Raw genomic sequence first — 17,237 nt, forward strand, 5'->3', positions numbered from 1 at the left:
CACACAATAAAAAATAAAAACAACAAAATAAATCTTTAAACAGCATAGATCAGTCAAAGCACCTATGAACAAAAAGAAGCAGAGTAAGAGGAAAATGATTTTACTCAGAGTACCCAGAAAAGCAAACCATTTAAAAAGTGTGAGGTCTGGAGGAGGGTCTCAATCTCTGGTCTCTCCTAATGATTTAACATGGTTGCGGGAAAAGGGAAGTCTTCCTGTCAAGTAACTACAGGTTATCCAGCCCAAGAAGCCAACAGTAACACACACACACACACACACACACACACACACACACACACACACACACACACAGTCAAAATGTAGGAAGTATAGGTGTAGGTAGTCATTGTAAATATTTTGTGAAGAAGTAGCCACAGAATTGTGAGAGATGCATGCTCTACTCTTGCTGGTTCAGCTGGTCCAGCCTCAGCTCCACAAGCACCAAGAAAAAGGCACTGCTTACTCAAGACTCCAGTACCTCTCTGTGGTGGTTTGAATGAAAATGGCCACCATGGACTCATAAGGAGTGGCACTATTAGGACGTGTGGCCTTGTTGAAGGAAGTGTGTCACTGGGGGTGGGCTTTGAGGTTTCAAGTGCTCAAGATAGGCCCTGTGACACACTTCCTCCAATAAGGCCACACCCACTCCCACAAGTTAAACATTATCTACACAGGGAAAATAGAGGAATGTCTTTTGGTATATAGCATGACTTATATACCAAAAGACTTAGCTGACTGTCCCTGTTTTACATCAAGATATCCCACCACTACAACATGCTTATTATAGACATTCCAGGAAACTTGGCCGTCACCCTGGGTTATCCTCCACTTGCTGAATTGTGCATCAGGGTCTTTGCTAGTGAATTATATTAAGGAAGAGACTGCAAAATAGATCCAGCTTACTCCCAATGTAATCTCCCTCTTCCCATATATATGAAACGAATGCATTGTTTTTTTCTTTTTCAATGAGTTTATGGCAAAATACTGCAGAAAGCTAGCTAGGGAGAAAAACAAACAAAACCAACCAACAAACAAAAACCCCAATAAACTGTACTGCCAGAGTTAATGGTTCATGGAGTCCTGAAGTGAAAAGCACTGAGCTTGATTCTATTGTGCCCTTCCCTCTGCCATGCACTGCCGAAGCTGTGGGGTGTTGGCTCTCCTGCCTGTCAATCAGACTTCTTTGTCTGCTGTTTGGGGACCTTCATCGGGGTTGCAAAGTCAGTGTGAAGATCTGAACACCTAAGACGTGAAGAGGCTTGAGGAAAGAGGCCTCCACTCAGTGGAGATGCATAAATAGCATGCATGTGTGTGGCTCGGCCATGTAAGGAGACCCATACATAGCATGCATGCTTGTGTATATAGTAAGGACAGAGCAAGGAAACAACAATTTCCCTATTTTCTTCTTCCTGGACTTTGGCCTAGTCAGGTTGCCCCTGGGGCCGCCCAGCACTGTCCACTACTATGCCTGTTGTACATTCTAAGTACTTCAAATTGTGCTTCTATCCAACTGCCATTTCTTCTGTGCCCTTAAAAATATCACTGAGTTTCATTCACATGTTAAGTGACATGTGGGGGGTGTGACTTTGAATCATCTCTCATCTACTGGAAGAAAATATGTGGATTCTTAAACGACGGCACCAATAATAATACCTAGCACGTACTGTCTACTGGGCATTCTACTGAGCATTTTATCTATGAGGTAGGTTTTACTTTTAATCTTCATTTTACAAAGATCAGAAAAGGTGAGTGTGTGAGAGCAACTAGTAATTGCAGAGTAAGATTTCAGCATGAGATGCTGATGTTCAACACTGGTTCTTATCACACTTCTGGGAAGCCCAAGTTCTCTTCTGAAGTTGTTTGTTCCATCGTGCCCAGTCTTTACATTAGCCTGGCAACCTCCTGTCTATACATCTACTACCTAACTACTTAACTTCATTTTGTTAATACCTCAGTCAACACAGCACACAGAGATACTTTTTAAAGTGCTTCAATAGTCAGATTTTTCATCTCTAGAATGGGATTACAATACATTTTATCTCCTGTGAATCTTAGAAGGAGTAAGAAACAAAATATATGTAAATACCTCTGCAGAGTCCTTTGTAGAATTGTTAACAAAAATAATATGGAAATAATATTAGTCATATTTAGTGAATATAAACAGTGGAACATAAACAGCTAAATAGCTTGGCATGAGGAATACTATTAGTAACCTGGAGGCTTGCTGATAGAGCTTGTAGTCAAGAATATTTAGAACAGTTTCCTCTCTCAGTTCCCTGTAGACCTCTATCACCTGTTCGCATAGCTGTGTCTACCCCACCTTTTTGTTTCTGGTTGGCGGTCATTTTGTTTTCTTAGTTCATTTGAACAATAGAGATAAATCATATTCCTCACCACATCATTCTTTGGCTCATCTCGTGCTCATCAGCACTATTAGACTTGAAGTAGTATTGTACAGTCCAGAGAGGAAGCTGAGAAGGCTTGCAAGAGTTCAAGGTGGCTAACTCATCAGAGGAGGGCAGCAAGAGAGGGCAGGAGAGAGTCCAAGTGCAGGGAAGAGAGCTATGAAAGATGCTTAGCTGGATGGCCGGGGAATGCAGACACCTGGGTTCTCCAGTTGACAGCCTGCTAATGGTGTCTGCAATGTCCAGATTCCATGAAAGTGCACGTCTCTCTCCTCAACGCTCATCTTTCTCATTCTATTCAGAGGCAGCAGCAGCAGCAGCAGCAGCAGCAGCAGCAGCAGCAGCAGCAGCAGCAGCACTTTCTCTCCTTGGTCCCTTCTTCTGTGTACCAGTAGGCTGCACTCAAGATACTGTCATTTTCCTTTTAATGTTCTCCACCTCAATGACCTAGGTTGTCTCTCATCTTACTTCTATTTCTGCATGGGCCAGAAAAGGCTGTGGATAACACTTTGCACACTTGGGCACAGTGGGTATTCAGTAACTATTCATCACAATGAGATATATTCCCACCCAGAAAGAACATCCCATATGGGCATGGAACATCCCATCCAGCTAAGCATCCCAGAGGCCACCACAGACAAGATTTAGGGTAAAGCCTTGTGGAGCAGGACTGAGCAAAATAGAGTGCTGTGTTCCACTTGCTCTGGAAAGGGCATCCCGGGCAATGCTCTAGCTGACTTTAAGTAATGTGTGTTGCTAGAAGGGGTCTAGGATAAGGCAGGTTTTGCCTGAGCAGAGCCTTTGTTTTCACCTTAAAAATAATAGGCAACCTTTTCATGGGAAGAAGGAAAAAAAATGACACTGCTTCATATAGAATATTAAGGTTTAAGAGATTTTCTAAAAATAGATTTTCTTATTCATATGCATACAGCTGTTCATACAGTCCTAGGTAGCTTAAATGCAAGAAGAACTCAGAATAACAGAGTAAAAATCCAATGCAATGCAAGTTAATTATGCAAATTAAAATTGCAAATTTGAAGTTGCTAGAGATCTTCCAGCTGAGGAGAGTAAACACAATTGGGAAGGAAAGGTAGTGTGAAGTCACGTAGAGAATGGAAAGGAGCCTGTGTGTTGCAAGAAACAAGAAGCACAAAGGAGTCTGGCTTTGGAGTAAGGGATGTGGGGTGAGCGTCTGTGATGGGGAAGACACAGAGTCAACGGAGCCATCAAGGGATATCTAGCAGAACTTGGATTTTATTTCCAAGGATTGGACTAGCTACTGAGGGGAAATACACCTGGCAAATATTTACAGAACACCTACTGTGTGCAAGTATTATCCTCAGCCTTTTCTGGGCCACACAGAAATAGAAGAAAGATGAGAGACAGCCCTGGTCAGAGAGGTGGAGAACTCAACCTACCATGTTGAAGAAAGAAAATGATGGTATGCTGAGTGTGACCTACTAGTACACAAGAGAAGGGACCAAGCAGAGTGTGTGTGTATGTGTGTGTGCGCGTGCACGTGTGCATACTACTGAATAGGATGAGAAAGATCAGAGTTGAGGAGAGAGACATGAGTTTTCATGGAATCTGGACATGGCAGATGCAGCATTAGCAGGACAAAGCCACCTGGAGAACAAGACTGTATAAACAAGCCAGTTGAAAAACGTAGCTGTGTGACTTTTACTCTTGGCTCTGCTTGTCTTACCCACCCAAACTTCCCACATCTGGGTCTGCTCCATAGAAGCAGTTGACTGAGGAGAATAATGTAGGATTTGCAGAGCATGAGGTTGAGGGAGACTTCTTCCTTGAGTGGACAGGGTGGAGAGGCAGCAGCTAGCTAGGGCTGTTGGTCCTCTGTCTATCAGCATGAAGAGTTAATGCTAAGCACAGAGGTAATCTGAACAGCGCAGGGGAAGAGGGTCAGCCTGAGGTTGAAGAACTGACCCACAAGCACTGGACACCAAGCAAGAGCTCTTTTTGTTCAGGGTTTTCCTGGGGATGGTTCCTGAAAACTGGTTGTGAAGTTCTTTACAAATTACAGTGTGTCGTTTAACATTGTCTGTGGTATGACCAGCTTGTAGTTCCCAGCTTCCTTAAGTTTTACAGTCCACCAAAGGCACTCTTCATATTCATTGGAATCACCAGGAATGCTGCTGAAATACCAGCAATTAGGACCACCCTCAGTCATCTTTTTATTCGGCTGAACTAGAGTGGGGCCCAGGGAACAAGATCTCTTGAAATCCTTCCGGCTAGGCTGCAGGCGCTGGTTAGCCAAATGGGTTTCTCTTTGATCTTTAAAGCATGTCCCAGAGTTTCCCTCCTTTGCGCTTTTGTGAATTTCAAGGTTAGAAGCAAAACTCTGTTAGGGCTGTTCTCCTTCTGTATTTGAAAGAAAACAGTAAAAAGGGTGGTAGATGTCCAGCTGACCGGGCTAGTTTGATCTGGGGACTCCCCAAAGGTGTTCCTTCCTCCAGGTTCATCAGGATCAACCAAAGGCCCATGTGAATATTGTGCTGACAGATGCCACGAGAGGGCAGCAGAGAGCTAGCAAGTTTTTCTCTGCAGGGCAGAGAAATCTGGTGGGGCTGGAGAATCCGTGGCAGATACAGGAGGAGATGCTTGAACCTTTATGGGAAGCAAAGGATGTAGTTGTCTTTGCTCCATAAATATCTGAAATCAGAGTCATTATTCAGACTAGAAACTGAGATCAGTGGGGGATTGAACAGGGAGGGTTTTTTGACAGGAGCAACGGACATATGCTTTGAGATACCTAAAACAAACAGCAAACCGGTTTGTGGGGTGAACATGGGTGTTATACTCTTGAGACCCACACCCTGGAGAGTCTTTTACCTAGACTCAAACCCAAGTATAGAGGAAAATTCTTTATCCAAAAGCTGAGCAAGTCTTTGCAACCTGGGGAAGTATGTGAACAGGGTACAGAAGGAAGCTGGTGAGAGCCAGGGGAGTCCTGGGAGCTGCTGACATCACTGAACAAGAGTCCCTGTAACACTAGTCCCCTCACCATCAAGCAAAGGTCTTAGAAGTCCAAGGCAAACACAGGCTGGTGTGTGGTTTGAGGCGTATAGGAAGTCCTTAGCAGATAAGCCAAGGGCCCGAAATGTAAAGCACAGACCCAGAGACAGTAGCATCACACCCAGAGACAGTATTTCAAAGAAAGTTGGCAAAAGTTTGAGAATCCCACACTCCTTTGCTGTTGGTAGTGCTGATTTGATGGTACTTTTGACTGACATTTCCAGAATGTTCTCTGGCATCTTTCTACTTTAAGTGTGGGTGCAGACCTACGCCTCTACCTCACTTGGGAGCTTATTACAGTGTTGAATCTTGTGTCCTGCCTCAGACCTACAGAATCAGAATTCGCATTTTAACAAGATCCCCAGGTGATTCATATGCATATTTTGCATATTAAGATTTGAAAAATTCTAGGCTAGTATCTAGTCCAGATAGGATCTGATATCCCTGGTGTTACAGAAGATTAATAAGGACACCTTGGAATGAGGAAACGAAGGGAGAGAGATGTGTTTGAGTGACATTAAGTGGGTAGGTTACTAACATGTATATTTGGTGTGGGGGGGTTGTGGTTGTTATACCCTATTTCGTTTCTTGTAGCTGCATACAAAATCGATGAACTAATGTCTTTTTTTTTCTCAGAGAGCCAGAGGTGGGAAAGCTGTGTCCTGTTTCAGTTTGAAGGAGCATGTGGATCAAACTTGAAGTTACCAAACCAACGAACAGAAACAAAACAAACAAGACTCTTTGGAGGTTGTCATTGTTGTGTGCTGATCTGCGTCTCCCAAAACTAGATTGGTTGTTCATGTATGTATATGTGCACACACCCACCCACACACCCACACGTTTTAATGAATTTATTTTTCATACAGTGTATTCTGATCATGCTTTCCCCTCCCTCAGCTCCTCCCCTCCTAGATCCTCACCATCTCCCCGCTCATCCAACTTCCTCTCTCTCTCTCTCTCAAAAAAGAATGTCTCTCATAGATGCGCGTGTGTTTGCATAGATTTGGTCCTCAGCTAGTGGTGCAGTTTGGAAAGTTGTAGAATGTTTAGGAGGTGGAACCTTAATGGAAGAGGTAAGGCACTGGGGGTGGGCTTTGAGGTTTTATAGCCTGGTACCATTTGCTGTTCACTCTTTGCTTCCTGACTGTGGACGCAGTGGGAGACCAGCTGGCCTCCTGATCCTGTGGCAAGGCCCTCCCTGCCACGATGACTATATCCCGGCCCATTCCTCTGTCTTTGAGGTCAGCAGTTTGGGATCTTACTTCAGACATGCAATGTCAAATATCTCTTTGTCTATAAGAATATCCGTGTTCATACATGAAGCTGTCTCTACTTCAAAAGTTCAGTTCTGTCACGTTTGGCTAAACCATTTTTCCCATGTAAGACTACACTCACAGGTTCCAAAGATAAGGACATTATTTAGCCTATCATAAGTTTTAAAGTATAATGCTAATTAGTAGATTATAAAATATGCTTTCCCACTGATTAAAAGAGTATAATTTTGGGGCTGGAGCAATGGCTCATTGGTTAAGAACCAGTAATGTTCTTCCAGAGAACCTGAGTTCAGTTTTCATTTAGTTCCCAGCACCCACTCCGGGTAGCTCATACCCACCTGTAATTTCAGCTCCAGGGGATTCAGCTTCATCTTCTGGCCTCTGTGAGCACTACACTCACTTGCACACCTCATATGTAGGTGAAATTTTGCTAATGGTATAACTATGGGATATTTTGGATCTTGAAAGACAACTTAGACATGATCTAGTTGACCCTTGTCTACTTATATAAGGGATTGAATCTCAAAAGACAAGAACATGCCCAGAGTCACACTTTGGCTTATTATTTAATCAATGAAAATTTATAGGACAGTTACCATCTACCAGGGTTACAAAATAGAATAAGGCGAGACAGAAGGAAATCAAGGATGGTGACCATAAATTTAAGGGATAAGTACCCCAGTATTTATACTGGAAACCAGGTTTCCTGAATTCACTCCCTAATGCTCTGTAAGTTATAGAGGAGGTTTATAAGCCTAGTGCTATTAATCCATTGTTGATAGAGCAGAAAGAACATTGTGTACACATACAGATTTAAAAAAAGAAATTCAAACTCTCTGATTTTCAAGCCAGAAATAAGTTTGCTTGCTTCTCTAGAGGAAAGCTCTCCTATGGTTACATGGCAACCCATGGCCAGCCAAACCCTCTGGGGAGCAGCATAGAGGCAGCAAGCCAGTTCCATGTGCTCCCTTGGGTATCCTCGGGAGATGTACTGGAGTTGATGAATGGGACTGCAGGCAGGTTGAAGGGAGCGCTTCTCTCACATGGAGCACCAATTTGCCTGAGCTGGAAGAACTGAATTGTCTGCTCCCTCAAAGGGTTTGAGGCTGAACAAATGATGCCATTAACTCTCTCCATTTGCATCCATATGTATCTTTGACCATATGTCTGACAACCTGATGTCTGCTACTGCATGTCAAACACAGTCAAAATCATTTCTTTGCAGCTCTCAGAATAGTATGCTTGGGTACAATATGATCCTGGTGACAAAGAGCTGTAAAGTTCTGAGTCATCTTTCTTATGTTAATTAAAGTCATAATCCTGTTGTCTCAAGCTTAAATGAGAAATATGCATATATTTCAAAATACTTCAGAAATAAAGCAGTTCTTTAGGGCTTGTTTTTCTAAGCTCAATGGAAATTAAAAAAAAAATCTTTTCACAGTAGCAAAAAGACATCCAGTTAGCTTCTCAGAATCATTAGGAAGACATGAAAATGCAAGTTATTTACCTTTGTCTGGGGGTGAACAATGCAGGCTCCCCTGTTTTTATTTTGGGGGGAATGGAATATTGGCTATTTAGCCTGTTTACTACTATCACTGGAAGGCCTTTTTCCAGGAAGCAAACTGGCTGGCCTCTTCTTAGCACAGATGAAAACCTTGGTGGCTTGCTGGTGCTGGGTTCTGCAGATGTTGGTTAAATACAGGACTGAAGCATGAGGAGGAGGAAGAGGATCTGGACTTCCATCCTGGTGTAAATGCTTTGAATGTGTCCTTTTCAGTATGGCTTTTCTCTAGCCACCTCATCCCATTCACAATTTGTCCCCACTACCAGGTGACCTTCAATCAGCACCATAAAGGATGGACATACTCGGTTTCCTACTCTCACCTAGTCTGTTATCTTGTCACAAACTATCCCCACACCTTCTTGGGCTCCTTTGCTTTCATTTTAATTGCCTGCTTTGTAAGTCAATCCCAGTAGAGTTTGCTAGTCAAGATCTCTTCTCCCTGTTATAGAAATCCAAATTCTCCAGGAGGCCTTGTACGCTTCCCTAAGTAAGAGAAGCCTCAAAAGTTAAAACAACATGGAAAAGAAAATCTCAACATATTACCAATCCATCAAAACTCAAAGAAAAATCAACCAGAAGATCAAATTTCAGAATATTAATGCTAGCTGTCGCTAGGTGATGATTGAGTGTTATTCACTCTAGTTTTCAAATGTATTGCTAGCAGAAATACGGAAGCAGGAGGAAAAGGATCTATGTTGTCAGTGAGAGTATTGTGTCTTGCCTCTGCATAACTACAGGGCAGAATGTGGAAAGACAAACCCCAGGGCCCTCTTGGTCATTGTAATGGGTTGGGATCAGATAGGTATGAACAAGAAGTTTCATGGATTAAAGTGAACTTGATTTGGTAAATAAGATGCCCCAAGGCCAGCCCCAATTAAGGTTACCATGTATTAATGCACACAGATGGCTAAATGGATCCTCCGTCACCCTCTAGACTAATTACATTTGATTAAGGGCTTCCTTAAAAGCTACTCTTTCACAGTGAATTTTAAATGACCACTGGCTTCCACTGACTGATGCTGAAGGGTCACCCTATGAATTGATTAGGCAATGCAGCATTGTGCCTTTGGGATTCCAGTTGTGCCGGACCCCTGGAACCCTGCTCCATAAATCAGTGGGCAGGGATGGTGATTACAATATTCTGTTGCTATTTTTGTGCTATAGGCTCCCTGTGTGAGGTAGTCACCATTTATTCCACACCAATTGGTGAATTCACTGCTCGTCTGTTTTTTCTTACATTTCTCATATGTGTCTTTCTCAGCCATGAGGACATTTCCTCTCTTGTGTTTATTCTACAGGATATCATCTTGTATTTTTATGCCTATGTATTGATATGGCAGGAGAGGGTGGAGATGACCAAAAAATCAAATGGGCTCATTGATTAGATGAGAATGGATGTCTTCAGGGTGTTATAGTTGTAGATGGGTTGAATTATTAGAAACGCAAATTAAGATGAGAGTTCAGTATCATGTGAAGCCTCTAGCTAGTGAATCAGAATTTTGTTTTTGAATTATTTTTGAAAAAACTTATTTCAGAATCTTTTAATGTAAAATGTTTCATATGTGTGTATACATGCATATGTGCACATATCTGTTCTAAATTATTTCAAAAGTAAACATAAGCTTCAGTCTAAATAGGATGAAATAAAGACAGTCTTCTTGTGAAGAGAGAAAGGGAGGGAGGGAGGGAGGGAGAGAGGAGAGAGAGACTGTGGTATGTATTTTAAGTAGATTCGCACAGTATACCCAGGCTTCCCTCAAGTTCTCCACCTTTTTACCTTAGCATCCCTGTAGGGGTGGGTGTCTGTGCTTTATCCCTGAAGCACTGCCCATAGTAGGCAGCAGGTAACTGCTAGGTACCTGCCACCCCCTCCCACCTCCCCAGCATGGCCAAGGGGGGACCCCTTAAGACCGAAAATGTGTACGTGCTCACTCTCTTGGCTACCTCGTGGTCTTGGATGCTGGATGCTGGTGCTGCAGATCAAGGCAGAGTTCTCCAGAGGAGACAGGGGGACACCGCCCCTCCCCTCCTGGACCCTGCAACCAACTCCCTTATGCTCATTGTGAGTTAACCCAGAATAAATCCCTTTTGAAAATCAGACAGGCTCCGAGGAATTGTCTCATTACATCCCAAGTGCTGGATTAGAGATGTGCCCTGTCCTGTTCACCTGGTGTGTTAGATCTTAATCCAGGTTTAGTCTTTGTCTCTCTAGAGCTTTAGATCTCGCTGTTTTCACCTATACAGCCCAGAAAGAGCAGAACAGAGAAAGCAAGTGGCACAATGTTCAAACTCATGGCAACAGCAGTGTGACTAATGAATCCCGAAGGAAGATGGGTTGAAGGAAAGACTGTGCACTCAATGAGTGTGTTCCTCAGGAAGAAGACAACTCAAGGTCTCTTCATCAGGAGAAGAGAACTGTCTTAGGCTTAGAAAGACAATCAGCTCCTTACTTGTTGTTTGGATGTTGGCTTCTCCACAAAGCAGCTACATGACCTTTGAAGCATGCTCTGCATTTTCCAGGGGCAGACTAACTTGCAGCAGTACGCTCCTCAAACACTGTTACTAGAATCAATAAGCTAATAAATGTAAAAAGCTTAGAACCATGCCTGACTCGTCGCATGCAATAAATGCTAGCTCTTATTACTTTTGTGCCCTTTATCTTTAACTGACATTTTGTCAAAACTTTCTTTAGAAAGGTCAGCTGTTGGTATTAGGAATTTTCTCTCAAAGCTGCACTGTGTCACTCCCCTCCCATCTGCCCTGCGTTTATTGCTGCTATCCAGGTCTTGCTTCCCATTTTGAGATTCCTTCTATGATTTTCCAAACATTCCAAGCATGATATTTTTCCAAACCTCAAACAATCTCTTGCTATTAGAACAATAATTATGGAAAACATTTACCACATTTGAAGCACCATGTTATCTGTGGACTAATATTTTACGTGGATTCTTGCATCTACTTCTCACTGCATATACCATATAAAAACAAATACATGTAATTTGGATTAATGATGGTGTCCTGATACAAAGTAAATATGATGAAACAGAAGTTAAAGATTCAGACAAAATGATATAATAAAAAAGATAAGAATAAAACAGAACGAAAGATTAAGGAATTTGAAGTAATTGAGCAGTGTTGACTGAGAGGACATTGAGAAGACAATGTGTAATGGTGTAATGAGCACTTGACAATGAAGAACATGAAGAAATGTATTGGTGTTTTGGCAGACACTGTCCACTTAGAAAATGACTGAGTCAGGGCAAAGTCAGGGGACTGACGTTCAAGCTGCCTTTTTTTTTTTTTTAGGTTTTTCGAGACAGGGTTTCTCTGTGCAGCTTTGCGCCTTTCCTGGATCTCGCTCTCTAGACCAGGCTGGCCTCGAACTCACAAAGATCCGCCTGCCTCTGCCTCCCAAGTGCTGGGATTAAAGGCGTGCGCCACCACCGCCCGGCTCAAGCTGCCTTTTAACATCTCTCACTACACTTACAACTGGCTACCAAATTGTCCACTACCTTTGCTTTCCTTTAGCCAAATAGGAGCTCCCCCTCAATGCAGGACTGGTAACTCACCAGAAATTTTGTCATGGGCTTATCAACGACTTGATGAGATTCATCATCAAAAGGACAATTCTTTCCAACAGTCAGATTAGCTATGTTCACAAATGGCTTTTCTAGGACTGGTTCTTGCTGATGGGCTTCCCTGTGGTTTATCTGCAAGCTGTCTCTTTTCAATATCAATGGTTTCACATATAGGATAGGAATGAATCTCACATGTTTAAGTCTCCATTGGAAATTAGAACATCTTAGGAACAGGACCATCAGGGCAGAGTGTGTCTTGGCTGCTGTACACCTCCACTCCCATGTTTAAGAATTATTCTGTTGTTTGGCTCGAACTATTTGGAGGGCACCCAGGCAGGGGCATCAGGATCTGTCCCTGGTGCATGGGCAGGCTTCTGAGAATCCAGTGCCTGTTGTGTGACACCTTGCACAGCCTTGGTGCAGTGGGCGGTGCTTGGACCTGCCTAGGCTCAGTGTGCTGGGTTCTGCTGACTCTCCATGGGAGACCTTGATTTGGGGGATGTAGGGATGCAGGGTAGCTTGGGAGAGAGGGCTGGGGTGGAAGGAGGGAGGAGGGGGGATCTGTGGGTGGTATGCGGAGTGTGTAGAAAATTTCTTAATAAAGAAAAATGAAAAAAAAAAGAATTATTCTGTTTATTTCCAAGTGTAGTCTCATTATTGGTGTTGGGAAGAATTTGTGAACCTGCAGTTAGAATTACTGGCTGGAACTGTGCTGTTCAAACTTTGTCAAGTATCTGAAGAAGCCCGGGTACTAGAAATGACAGCATTCTTCCCAAGGACACAGGCTTCAGGGTTCCGTACCCTTATGTGTTTGCCAGGGTCCTCTCGCTCCTGACAGTGGATGATGAAATGACTAGTAGGATGTGTAGAGGAAGCCTGGCAGGGTGAATGCTCCAAGCTGACAGGCCAGACTGTCCCCAGGCCTAACTCTGAGGGCTGTATTCTTGTGTCCTTCTGAGAAGAGTGTCCTTTTACTGAATCCGTCAGCCTTAATCTACTTTCTTAGTGTCCTCTTTCAGTTGGCTTATGTACTTTAAACGTCTTTAATCTTTTCTGCTTTATTATCTTTTCTACTATATCTTATCTCGTCTGAATTTTTAGTTTGCTCTTTCATCTTGTTGATTTTGTAGCATGTTATCACCTTTTATCTAAATTGTAGGGTTTTGCTTTGTCTGTGGCTTTCAGTTTTATTTGTACTTTGTCTTTACTGGCAGAAGAAAAAGTGGGTAGCTGAGGGCAGGGACTGAACTAGCCCAGAACCAACATGGGCAGGCTTCTTTGTTCTCTTGAACATATCATCAAATATCCTTCAAGTTTTCCACTGTATGGTTGCTTTTTCTTTTTTCTTTCCAAAAATGAAATTTCAACTTAGGATGTATTAATTTTATAATATCATCTGTGAACTTCATTCTTTCTTACTTTACCCTCTCTCCGGTATAATATTTATTTCTGATGCAAGTCTGGGTTTGGAGTCAGAATGGTGCTATCTCCCATGATATAGCTCAAAGTTTAATTGCTTCCCAATTAAAATCTATAGTATATGGTTTTTTTTCCTGCTAGATAGTGAGTAGGACTTTGACACCAAGCATGGGTTATTAGGAGGAACCCAGGTGAAATAGCCTCTGACGCCATGTTTGATGGTCCTCTGATTTCTTGAGTGTTCTTTATTCCTCTCCAAGGGTCTCTGCCTCAAGACAAAATGCACTGCCAATCTCAGTGCACTGTGCTAAGGGGAGAACTCTTCCTCGGGTGTCTCTGCTTGAGTTTCTCCTCTCACTCAGGCTCAGGCTCATGATCTCCTCTTTAGTAATTATGGTAATACACGTGTGTGTGTGTGTGTATGTGTGTGTGTGTGTGTGTGTGTGTGTGTCCATGTCTCTGTGTGTGTCCTTCAGTGTTTGCTGTTACTTATGTGTACATGTCAAATGCAGTGCTTGTTGTTGCTTATGTGTACATGTTTAGGACTGGCCATGTGGGATTGGCTAACCTATCAGAGGCTTGTCCCTGGAGAAAAATGATTCTTCCTCTCTCAGCAGGAGTTAATTGACTGGAGCACTTATTCATCCAGCTTTTCTTGAAACATATTCCTCTTCTCAAGTGTCTGAAATGTTCCCCATCATCTGTGGAATCAAATCTCAACTTCTCAGCTCAGGAGCCAAAGACGCTGGGTTGTCCTCATCACTTTCCTACAAAGGCATCTCTTTCACTAGATGAGGCAGCCAAGTGGATTGGTCTTCTCTTCTGATGGCTCAGATATTCCCATGGCTGTTTCTGTGTCCATATTCTTTGTGGGTCCCTTTAAATGCAGTCCTTCTCCACTTGTAAGTGTCTACAATCCATCGTCTTGAAATTCATCTTGCTACCTTTGACTTCCTATATGGGAATAACTAGCATTTCATGATCTTCCCTTTAGAAACCCTATGTGTGGAACAAAGTTAGGCTTCGGTTTAGATGGGCCAGCCTTCAAACGCAAACTCTGCTACTTCATATTTGACCTGAGGTAAGATATTTAGCTTTTCCTTTCTCTGAAGTACTGGTAATAAGACTCAGGGCTTCTCATATGCAGACAAGCGCTCTATCACTTAGCTACACCTCTAGCCCTTACTTTTGAAACTCTGTTTTGAATCTCTAAGATGAAGGTAATGCAGCCTGTTTCAAGGTTAGTGTCAAGGATATACCAGGAAGTCTGTAGCTCTGACATTTCTTAGAAACCTCAGGGAAAAAAAATCCATGAGGCTATGGTTTAGAATTTAAAGAGAAACAAGAAAGGGAGGGACTTCAGTCATGACAGTAAAGGAAACACACACACACACACACACACACACACACACAAGTACGCACATGTGCACGCGCATGCACACACAAATAGAGAGACACAGATACAGGCAGGCAGACAGACATACAGACACACACACACAGACACAGATGTACACATACACATACTGACACATGGACACACACACACACACACACACACACACACACACACAGAGGTGGGAGAGGGACCGATATAAAGCTTCAACTCCCAACTCTCACTCTTGACACCCATGGATTTTCATGTGTTTCGGTCTGCATTTCAAGGCATTTTAATACAAGGAACTAGTCTGCTTTGTGTTGTGTCTGAGGAATGCTGACATTATCCATTATCTTAGTCAGACTGTCGGAGATGGGAGCGATAAAGGCATGAGGCATGCTCTTCAGCAGACTGAAGACCACAGTCCAGGCCAAACCAGGACTGAACTTCAAGACAAGACTTTCAGAACTAGTCAGTATAAACCAGAAATGGAGTTTAAATTTATTTATTTATTTATTTATTTGTGTGTGTGTGTGTGTGTGTGTGTGTGTGTGTGTGTGTGTGTGTGTGTGTCAGAAGACAACACCTTGGTCTTGGTTTTCTCCCAATACCTTGTGGGATCTGGGATTAGACCCGGGTTGTCAGGTCCATGCCTACACACTTCAACTCACTGAATCATCTCACAGCCTCACATTTTCATACAGGCTTAAGTATGAGGGTTAAGGGAAAGACAGTGTCTCGGAAAAAAGTAAGACAAGACATGGCTGAAAGCACAGACGTGGGCTTTTCTTTACAGTACTCTTATCTAGGATTTTGATGGTTTTGATGCTATTATCTTTGAAGTTTGGCTAAGGATCCCAGTGAGACTACCAGGCAGCTCAGAGGTATCTAACGGGATGGTAAATCTGTAGATTCCAGGGATTCAGAGGCAGGCTCCCCACTGCAAACAAAGTTAACAATTTTGTTTGAGACTCTCAGAAATGAACTGAAGGGATGAAGAATGCCCTAACTGAGGTCATATATGTTCATATAGTAACCCTGGTTCACTGTGACTTCAAAACAAAATAGATGGACTTAAAAGGAATATTATTTCTGTGCCAGCAGCTTTTACAGCAAATGTTGTTTCTTGTGCTGAAGTTCTTATTCCTCAACTGGTGATAGGCTTCATGCAGACCTCACGTGAGGGGCTTTTTGACCTTCTCATGTCCCCCAAAATTTCCTTGCCTTTCAATCCTGCCACAGGACCATCTTGAAAACAAATCAGTTTTCATCATTATCATTTTATAATTGCAATTTATTTGCATCTGCTGTACTTTCAAACTATAAATATATCAATAATATTAAGATAAGCTGGATAAGGTGGTATATCCTCCCAACACTTGGGAGGCTGAGGCAGGAGGACATCAAGTTTGAGGTCAGCTGAAGCTACACAGGGAATCCTTATCTCAAAACCAACAACAAAATTCCAGTAAAATGTTATGTTAAAGCAGCCTTGGAAGCATGCTAAGTAAGTAAGCGATTTTAACACGTGCAAGGATTTGAGAAAAGGATGCTTCCTGATGTGGATAAAGAGGACACCTTTTAACAGCAGCCTGTGAAATAGACACATTTACTATCATAAGGAAATAAGGATAATTTTTACCTGATTATGCCAGTTTTAGCACGGGAGCTGTGTCATCAAAGGGATCCAGCAGCAAGGCGCAAATTGAGGAACTGAGCCCTCCCAGCTAGCACAGCTGCCAGGAGCTGGGAAGGCACAGGGAAGATTGGAGTTGCATTTCAAGTAAAGACTATTTTTACCACAAAATCACACCTCTCTCTGATCTGTCCATGTTACTGCCACTTGAGTAAACAAATTGGAAGGGACAGCAGCAGACTTTGAAAACCATTTGTTCCTTGCTGGACACATTAAAGAAGTGCAGATTTCCTTAGTTTTCTCTTGTGGGATATGGAGAACCAGACAGACTCTCAACTTCCTTAGCAAAAAGAACAGAGGAACAGGGGGGCTGAGAGAGGAGAGACATGAGCACAGTGACATAATGTTACAGGCAGTGGCTTTGTGGGGAAGTCTGGCACATGAAATGTTGCTTCAATACAATATGCATGCTATATGTGTATATATATATATATATATATATATATGTATATACTATATTTATGCTATATTATATGTATATAGAGAGAATGCAGAGTAATTTAATGAAAGCTATTTATATATATGAATATGATAATATAATTTTCGTTTTATAGTAATCTTAAATACTTAAAACACTTTACAAAGCAGATATTATTTTGATTTCAGTTTTATAGAAACTGTAGCTCAGGGTGGTTTGGTGTCTTAATTAGGCCAGTTTTAAGACACAGACCAGGAAAGGGTCACTGTTCGGAGATCACTTTGATGGCACTTTACAGTACATGAAAACATCCAAATTTAAACTCTGTGAATTTTACTGCTAACATATTTTCAGGAACGCTTTTCTTACTTCAACATTTATGTTTAATTACCATGATGTGGGTTGGGTTATTGAACTGATTGTTTCTCAATTGCGTATGTTGACTGAAACTATACTATTTTTAATTTTTGTTTTT

General features: G+C 42.3%; 1 long non-coding RNA gene across 1 annotated transcript in view; it reads right to left on the reverse strand.

Annotated features, from left to right (window-relative positions):
• LOC128101585 (uncharacterized) overlaps window positions 1–16,349 on the reverse strand; it is a 122,825-nt gene extending 106,476 nt beyond the window's left edge. The window contains exon 1 of the long non-coding RNA XR_008215130.1: window positions 16,291–16,349. This is a non-coding gene — a long non-coding RNA (uncharacterized LOC128101585). The remainder of the gene's footprint in view (window positions 1–16,290) is intronic.
• Between the last annotated feature and the right edge of the window lie 888 nt (window positions 16,350–17,237).

The sequence above is a fragment of the Peromyscus californicus genome, unplaced genomic scaffold, assembly GCF_007827085.1.
Source record: "Peromyscus californicus insignis strain IS unplaced genomic scaffold, ASM782708v3 Scaffold_7__1_contigs__length_154581171, whole genome shotgun sequence".
In the NCBI taxonomy this organism is placed as follows: Eukaryota; Metazoa; Chordata; class Mammalia; order Rodentia; family Cricetidae; genus Peromyscus; species Peromyscus californicus.